The following is a 7,725-nucleotide window of genomic DNA, read 5'->3' on the forward strand; positions in this document are numbered from 1 at the left end:
CGCACACACAGACTACCGTGCCCCCCATAGCACCCTCCAAACCACCTTCCTCCTCCTCTTCCGGGGGCGGCCCCCCCCCCCCCCCCCCCCCCCCCCCCCCCCCCCCCCCCCCCCCCCCCGAGTAAGGCCCCGTTCCAGGTGCCAGGTATTCCAGCTCGTGGGCTCCAGACGACCGCCTCGGACCCAATCAGGCCTAGGGCGACGGAAAGGTGCATCAAGCGCCGAGTACATCCTGCATCACGGAGCTATTTCTGGGGCCAGGGACCAAGGTACGGCACAAGGCGATGCAGGGCTGGTAGGGTGTGTAGCTATTTGGACCCCACAGCACATATGATGACGCTCAGATGACCCAAGATTTCCAAGCTGTGTTGCTACTCCTGCAGAATGTACGATAGGAGATCTCGCTACTAACTCATGCTAGTCATTGCTAGTAATCTCTAAGGCGGTCAGGCGCCCAACAGAGCTAACCGGGTCTAGGCTCAGGACATTTAGACTATAGAATGACTGCAGATGAAGGATTCCCTACAACAGTAATCTTGTGCAAGCCGATGAAGCGCCGCCATAGGTCTGAGAGTGGCGGTCGGGTTCGAGCAGTGCCAAAAACGTGGATAATCAGGCTTTTGAGGCTTGCAGACCGGAGAATTCGTTAAAGAAGGACCCCTAGTAAAAAGAAAAAGCAGCCACCTTGCGCCCACCTTACGCCCAGACGAGATATCAAAGCCCCTTGCGGAGAAGCTATCTGTAAGTACCTTACTTACCTAACATTGGTGTCCCAAGGGGCTGGGAATGGGTTTAAGGGACGGGACGTGCGGAAAGGAGAGATGGTCACGGCACGATGCGCTATCTCACGATCACGAACATTTCGTAACACAAATTGCCGGCATCTTCCTTTATTCCTGGGTATAACCCTAACTAGTCCTATGTATGCTTCCGTATTATAAGGTGATATACTCGCTGAATATTACTCTATAGCTCTCCTGTTAGGTCATCCCGGGAGCCATGTGTCGAAAGTAGTAAATGCCTAGACCGTGAAAAGAGGAAGGTTAACTGTATAGCTCTTTGTCAGGCCTCTGCACCGTACTCTTTTCGGATTACCAGAGTCCAAATCGGGTTTGCCTCTGCTCGCGTGAGGTCGCCCAACGTGAGGTAAGCTGATACCAAAATATGATAGAAGCCTATGTCGCTTAGGTAGTTTGCTAGCTTGCTGCAGTCATTGAAATTTTTATTACTATCATAATTATCATAATTATTCCCTTTCGTTTATTAGAGTAGTTACCTTCCATAGGAGGTAGGCTGCCGAAAAATTCGTCACGTCTTACGACCAAATTGCGCTGCGCTAGAGAGACTCCAGAAAAGGCGACATGACATGTATCCAGAGTTCACGCGGCATATCTGGCCCGTCACTCCTAAGTACCGCTACAAAATGCTACCCGGAGTACCCAGATGATTTTGATCCAAATGCCCTTGTCGACGATCAGGTTCAACCCCAATAAGTAGAGGGAAACCTGCAGCGAGGGGAGCAGGGGGGTTTGACTTTTCTGGGTCGACAGGCTGTGGTTAGGAACCGTAATAAAATGACATGTCAAGTTCGTATCACTCCTCTCGCTGCCGCTATCGCTAACTCTCCTAATTGAGGCTGACTGACCTTGGATATGTCATAATCGTGTAAGTAAAATCTCAGGTTACTAGCTTCGTCGATCTTGTTCGATAGCGACTCGGGTGGACTTATAGTAGTCTGTCGTGTCGCAACAGCAACAGCAGCAACAGCAACACCATCGCTCCCCTATTCCCGTCATAATCCCATGACTTATAGGAACCTCGGCATCAATTATTCCGTTATGGACGCAACAAGCTCCACGAGACTTGTGTCTTTCCTGCACGACAAGACTCTAGAAACGGAGGGTCTCCGGAAGAATGGCCTTGGTGATAGGTCAGGTAGCACACATGGCATTGCAGCGCTTGAACGAGGCCGTTCTCGGTGAAGATTGGCCAATTTCACCGACTGGCCTTGTATACGCGCTTTGGAATCTTTTTTTATCGACCTTACAAGTCAGATATTGAGGTAGGAGGCATGCAGCTAGAGACGTCTGGACCCATGGAGGCTGCTGTCTTTGTTTACCCATCCTTCCGCACAGATGCTGATCTATGAGGGAACAGCGCACAAAGCATTGGGCACCTCTGAGCACAGGGGCCCGTCCGTCCTTCCGAAGATCGATGGATGATGAGCTCATGTGTATGCAGTTGTTGAATGCTATTTGACAGTTACTCACGCCATCTTCATGATGTTGGACAGCGACTAAAAAAAAGTACTAGGTAAAAATAAGGGTGCTGACATACTTGGCTATATAACAACAGTAACATCCATTGGCGGTCCTCTCGCGCTTGCATGGCTTAGCTCTACGTAACCCGGTAGCGTTAGGGCCTAGGTGTGTGTTATTAGGGGCACTCGAGGTAAATCAGTGCTTGTGCCATAGTAGGGATTATGTCCACAGGGGCGCGGATGGGCGGTCAAATATGACAGGTCACATTTTTCATACCTAATTGCTACGAACCGAAACACAGACCCGTTCGGGCTAGCTTCGCTGCCCAAGCGGGATGCCGACCCCCATCCCCATCTCTTGTCAGCACGATTACCACCCCCAAGAGGCCGTCTTCCCCCGTGGCTTTTAAGCTTATACCCTCAATAGAGGTGTGTTGCTCCTACAGATTGGGTTCAGCCTCTAGGGGAAGTTGGTGGCCTACTATCCAGAAAAGGGGTAGTACGCTGCACGAATTCGGAATATGTCCTCCATTCGCGAATGACGTTGGCAGCTGTTAACCATACAAAGTGTTCCTAGAATCCCCTAGGACTTGTCATGTCTCAACTCGGGCAGGCCGTGATAGCTCAAGCTGAGCGCCGCTATTGGCATTCTTCTGCAAGCTCCCTCAGCTTAATGGAACGTCAGAGGCCTGTCCCCAACGTGTCTCCTTGCATATGTAGCGAAGGTAACCGTTGGTAATGTGATGTCGCAACCTATTAACATGCCTGGATCCCTGAACGTCAGATCAGGCTGAGCACCAACCTGCATTGACAGCTCTGTGGGGTAATACGCCATAAGCCATAAGAACTGGTGGCGTACATTGTATCAACTCGATTTGGCTCGAAGATCGTTTCTGTAGAGAGGTACGTAACCAAAGCACCTAGAAGCAAATGTGTCCGTCTCCCAACAGATCCGGAACGGTCCCGGCTTACAAGAAGGGCGCTTTGACCCCTTGAAGCCAGAGCTGACACTGCTAGAAAAGATAATCGATTTACAGCTTGTACCACCACTGTCCTTGCGGTTTAAGGGGTATCATGTTGAAGATATGTATATTGTAAGGCAATTATAGGATCGTTTCATGCGTGGCTGTGGTTTGACTAAGATACGAGACGCGCGTCATTATCAACTAAAGATAGGTGAAGACCGTAGCCTCGGGATCACTCCAGCAGAGACTAAAAGGGGTAGAGTAAACGGACCCCTTGGCATGTTAACGGATCCGACTGCGTGGTTGAGGGCCCAATTTTATTCACGTGTAATCGGGGGATCTGCCTGGGATGCTTGGTTTCAAGCTTCGAAACGTTTCTCACTCGTTGGAAGCTTTCTAGAAGAGGAAACGGAATTCGAGCAGCTCTGTTAAGTTCCTCGGCTTAATGCATGACCGGCTCGCCCAATGAGAGAGTCCTCCAAACCGTAAGCTAGTTGCTCCCGAGCTATGATGATTCTATACCGCAGTTATGCTTAGGGGACTAGAAGAAAGTTGCATCACGTCGTTGTATCGCTTAAGCTTTAAGCTGGGGGGAAACTTCCAACCATTTCCGCGAGAGTAAATGAATGCCCCCCACGACACGATACGATACGATGGCACATTTTTGTTGATGAGCCGTTGATTAACGCAACGGTACATGACGAATATTGGTACGACGAACCTTGGAACACAGATAATCGGCACACATACACATACACACACACCAAGTGGCGATGCTTAATTCTAGCGAGATGACCAAGGTATAGAAAACAACCCCCATGTTTATTTTGGGGGAATCATGAACATCTCCCCAAAAAATGTCGTACGATTGTTTACGATGTGGAGATGGACGAGAAGATAGTGAATCCTCTCGGAGAGACTCTCAAGCAAGCTACTTTACCGTAGTGCGCCTAGCTTAATCTTGGAACGGGAATATCACTGGATTCACATGAGCACGGCAAGTGGAGATGTGGATTCGTTTCTTTTTAACCCAGGCTTTCTATTCGACTCGACGAGAAAAATGGACAACATATAGACCTACACAGTAAACCCGAATCGCATATGGAACTCTTTAGAATGCCATTTCCTAAACGTGGAGCAGAGAGAAGAAGTTGGTGATAAGAGTACATTAGTAGCCTAAGAAAGTAGCCCACGTTTAACACGAAAACGGGGCTGACGGAGTAGATCAACGAGAAATGAACTGCACTACTGCATCACGATTGAGACTAACAATCTAATCTTGTGATAAACCAAGTTTAACCCCTGAAATGATGAAAATCTGATATCGGATTCGTATAAGTCGTTTTGTGTTATGTTGGCGGGGGAAAGAGTACATAAATCTATAGCTGTCCTATGAGGCAACAATTATGTGTTTCGGTTATAAGCTATAGTAAGACTATCCTCACATCGGTAGAATATGGCGCGCTCCTAAGGGTTTGCCTACCTAATTCTAAATACATTAATACGCCATGTCGATGAAGCGTCAACGAGAAAGCTACAAGGCGAATCACATAGCAACGTAGCAGTAATACTATGGTTTGCGACCATCGAGGAGAGTGATGCAAACACTTTCTGCTGGGCTTGCCCCGGACGATGAATCTGACATATATTGGATCCTTCCAGCCAAGTATAGCTTGGGGGGGGGGGGGGGGGGGATTTAGGTACGGCGATTGTTTATCGTTAATGCGTATTTAGATCAAATCACAACATCAAACATCAAACACCATAGGAATGCGGGTAGGAGGGGTTGCTCTTGGTCCTGTGCCATTCCCATTGCTCAATGTTAAAATCTAAGGCTAGCTCTATGATTTGTATAATTTAACAAAACACAGGGAGGTACTTGCGATCGTGCCATCGATGATTTGATATGTATATAGTAAGTGCTGACTTCATTGTTGTTAAGGAGTAAGGGATGAGCCAATGTACCTATTCCTATTCAAGAGCGCACATGGTGGGGGGAATTTAAGCATAGGCGCAATACGGATTACATATTGTTTCCGTAAAACGGTTGATCCGAGCGTTTCCGTTCTATTAAAAAAAAGAAAAGAAAAGAAAAAACAATCGAAGTAACCGAATGGCGTTGGAGTGAATGAAGGTACAATACATCATTTTATTTAAGCTATAGGTACCTCCAAGGTATTTCTAAGGTATTATTACTATATATATTATTATTAGCTATCGGATGCTTCGCTTAGGGGGGATGGAGAGGAAAAGGTCAACAAATAGTATAAAGTACCTAGACCTCATAATGAGGAGATCGGAAGTTTTATTGTACAATATAATAGAAATTACTTATCTCAGTGTGTTGTGTACCAACTCTATTTTTATCAATCGTGATGAACGCTCAATGGGATTGGACTCCGATCTTCTATCGTCGCCAAGCGGGTTTATCGAATCAACAAGGCTTGTCAATAATATGTCAATAATATAATACTAACCTGAATATGTACCTACACACACAAGCCTCGTTCTTTTCATCCTCCCCTTAAACTCCCCTTGGTGTCTAATAAATTTCAGAGCATAATAATTACCTGATATTGGTAATATCGGTTTTTACCAGTTGCTATATGCTATAGTAGCATGGGGTTTGTCGGCACCGAAGGCATTATTCTACCTTGACTTCCGATACGCCGTTGCTGCAATATTATCAACGCATTATTGGAGACGGGATGCTAGGTTTGTCAAGGTATACTTCTGTTCGGATTAGTGTGTGAAACCTCATATATATCCGTCGAGGGTTGTAAGTTGTATCGTGTTGTAGCTCGACTCTAGCACGGAGCATGAATACCTCCCTCGCCTCGCAGACCTACAGCAATAGGAATGAATGTAAGCACGTAAACGACGACCCCCATTCCCCGGCAAATGCAAAAGGCCGCATGGAGGATAGTTAAGCGATTGGGTAAGTATAACTAATAAAGGTATATAGTCGAAATTATAGTGTCAAGGTAGACAGAGATAGAGAGAAAGAGACTCAAAGGCAAGCGAATACCAATCCATGTACGTCTAACGAGATACATATATACCTCGAAAGTAGCATCCTACCCGGCTTTAGAAGTTTAATCTGGCCTGATTGTTCCGCCGCGGTTAGGTTTCAGCGCATTGCGCGCCGACTGCCTCATCAGGAAACTACCAAGCGACTCGCCGTAGTAGTGTGGTCGATGGGGGCTGAAGAGGATCAAATTCTTTGTAGATAGAGACGACCCCCGGGAGGTGGCCCGTGGTCCGAGGCGGGTCCCCGTCTAAGGTTGCCGTCGCCGTACCCCGTAGTCGCATCCCAATCGACCGATCGAGAAAGGGATACCGCGGATCAGGACGCCCTGGAGCGCCTTTTCCGACAGTCTGGCTCGTGGCTTACCAGGAGGCGTTGGGATACATGCACACGGGGAGAAACAAGGGTGCTGAAGAACGACGTAGCGATGGGGGTAATCTCTTCTTACCGGTCAGAATAAAAAGAAAAAAACGGTTGATGACGATACGCTAGGGTGATAGGTAAAGTAACGAAAAAAAATATGGAGGGGCTGATCGCGAGGCTCGCCAGCCAGTCAGCCACAAAACTGCCGTGAGAAGATCAGCTCCCTGACAACTGGCTCGCATGCAGGCCCGGGCCGTTTCTCGCTCTGCACCGTAATGAACCATGCAAGCACGCCCACATTCAGAGAACACAGCTAGATCGGCGCATGGTGTAGGCATCGTCTCCATAACACAAGCACCGTCAAGGTGGGGGGAGGAGGAGGGGGGAAATTTACTTTTTTTTTTTTTTCCCTTCTTTTGATCATTGCACGCTTTTCGTGGTATCGAGGCGGGGGACACGATACTTTCGAGGTCTGGAATGGGCGCTGGTTACGTCTTCAATTTCCAGCTGCAGCCCGCGGCTGCAATGTCAAGATGCCGCACGTAACGACAGAGAAGAACCCAGCACCATCCGGCAAGCAATATCTGGTCTGGTCTGGACTCATTTTTTTTGGTTTTGCTTTTCCCTGTAGCGTGTAGTGTAATGCGGGAAGCCGACTACGCAATCCTCGTTGTCATTTCGTGACGAATATTACCTCCCAAGGGACATATTTACCATCTACCTAAGTAGGCTTGAAGTACGCATATGCATAATGTTGATAAAGTTCAACATGTGAGTTTAGTCAGCTCTCCATGCAGATGCCCACGTTCATGTCATGTATGTTACATGTGAGAGTTTATATAAGGATGTATGTATATAGATGATCGGTTGACGACGTTTCGCTTGTCTGTAAACTGAACTTGAAGGCATGATGGATCACGATGCGAGTACGATCCATACAAGTCCAGGGAAATTATGCCATCGTCACCAGCCAGAGCACATAACATTGGAGCCTCTCCTTGTCATAGCGACGCCGGGGACTATCCGAAAGTAACTATTATGCATCGTTGCGACGATACCAAACACTCCCGGATGGTATCGTGGCCATGGGCAGTGGTAAGAATGGTAAC

The sequence above is a fragment of the Daldinia caldariorum genome (assembly GCF_022478825.1).
Source record: "Daldinia caldariorum strain CBS 122874 unplaced genomic scaffold F4812scaffold_4, whole genome shotgun sequence".
In the NCBI taxonomy this organism is placed as follows: Eukaryota; Fungi; Ascomycota; class Sordariomycetes; order Xylariales; family Hypoxylaceae; genus Daldinia; species Daldinia caldariorum.